Source organism: Rattus rattus, chromosome 3 (genome assembly GCF_011064425.1).
Source record: "Rattus rattus isolate New Zealand chromosome 3, Rrattus_CSIRO_v1, whole genome shotgun sequence".
Taxonomy (NCBI): domain Eukaryota; kingdom Metazoa; phylum Chordata; class Mammalia; order Rodentia; family Muridae; genus Rattus; species Rattus rattus.
In genome coordinates, this window is record NC_046156.1 from 210,351,453 (window position 1) to 210,353,376 (window position 1,924).

Below are 1,924 nucleotides of genomic sequence, written 5' to 3' on the forward strand. Positions count from 1 at the left end.
GCAGATAGGATCGGACACCAGGGTTCAATGTTCAGGAACTCACAATTTCATGTGTGGACTGGATACAGATTTACAAAGGGCTCACACACTCCCAGTTTCCACATGCAGCCTGGCATCTCTAGAGGGGCTCCTCCCTAACCCATGCCTACAGCTAAAAAGGACCCTTCCTGGAATGGGGTTTCCGCAGTACCTCTGAAATGGTAAACACCTTAAAGTTGAGTCATCCTTAGCCTGGAGGTCTAACGTGGTATTTATCAACTCTCGCATACCCAATATATAACATTAAAAGGTACACTAGATTCTGAAGGTCGCTATGCTGAAAGATAGCTTAAAATTAATGATTGTACAATATTCATTTTTGCTTGAAATTCTAGTCCTAAACCGAGCTTGTGGCCACCCGCATTGAGGTTCTTGACATCCAGCAGGACTGACAGCATCAGTTTGATACCTGGTTTTAGAGTCTGCGTATACCCTAAGCCAATTAGACTGGAGTTGTTCACTTTGGCCGAAAAGCACGCATCAGGGTCGACCTGATACTTGGATGCTATTCCAAAACGAGTGTTACTGTTTCCTTCAGTCCAGGAGAGAATGACAGCAGTCTCCGACTTCTTGTTCACCTTCTGGTAAATAAAGCCACCAAACTCCGTCCCATTATTCACATTAGTATGAAGCTGGAATTCACCCATCCTGTAGCCAACTGCAAAGTTGCTCTGGGTCACTCGGGACTTTGAGGTCCCAAAAGTCATCTAGTTGCCAGCCAGCCAACCCTCAGAGCCAAGCACCAGGGTACCCCGGATTGAGGGCCCAGCGATGTCAAAGTCCACATCATAGCCCAGGTTGTCAAACTCCCTCTTGTACCCTATCTTGATTTTAGCATTTTCCCCCCAGTGTCAGGTGAGAAAGATGAATTAAAGGTCAGATTCAGTCCATGAGCAAGTTGGTCTTCCACGGTGATCTCAGTGCCCAGGGTGTTATCTGTGTTCCACTTCTCAAAAAACGTCAGCCCATATTCGGTCCCTGTACTTGGTTTCCAGACCGCCATTCACTTTAGTGGTATCCATGTTGGCAGAGCCTGAGCTAGTAAATTCCAATCCATTCTCGGACTTTGTTTTCAAATCAAATTTTATTAAGCCAAAGTCATAGCCCTTAGTGAAGACATTCCTGGTGGACTTGCCAAGATCAGCGTATGTAGGAGGGACAGCCATGTTCTCAGAGGCAGTGATGGCAGGAGGAGCCGCAGCTACCGCGGGGGTTCGATTTGTTTATTTATATTTCATTGTGTTGAGTTTAATTGTAGTTGTCAAAATGTTAACATTAAAAAAACAAGACATGAACACACACATAGTATAGACAAATGAAAAATATTTGTTTTTCTCAGAGAACTTTAGAACTTTTATTTTAACATTTTATATATACTTACAGATGTATGTGTAACTATACTTGTGTGAGCTATTCATGAAGACAGGTGTCTAGCATATGCATCATCAGAGAAGCTTCACTAAGTAACTGATGGAAAAGGATGCAGAGACCCACAGACAAACAGTAGGCAGAGCTTGGGGGATACTCCAGAAGAATGGGAGGAAGGACTATAGAAGCCAGAGGGGTCATAGACACCAAAAAATATCTTTGAATCAACTAATCTGGTTCCCAAGGTGTCAGTGGAGACCAACAACCAACCAGCCTGCAAAGGATTGATATAGGTCATTTGCACATATGTAACAGTTCTACAGTTTGGTCTTCATGTAGGACTCCCAACAGCAGCAGCAGGAGAGGCTGTCGCTGACTCTGTTACCTGGATTTTGATTCCTTTCCCTTAACTGGGCTTCCTTATCTAGCCTTAATTACAGAAGATATGACTAGTGTTACTGCAACTTGATATGCCTAAGTGGGTTGACATCCATGGGAGTACTTCCTTTTTTAAAGA

At 43.7% G+C, this 1,924-nt stretch overlaps 1 pseudogene; it reads right to left on the reverse strand.

The window, feature by feature from the left end:
- Nucleotides 1–311: 311 nt before the first annotated feature.
- On the reverse strand, nucleotides 312–1,238 carry LOC116896071 (annotated as a pseudogene).
- Between the last annotated feature and the right edge of the window lie 686 nt (nucleotides 1,239–1,924).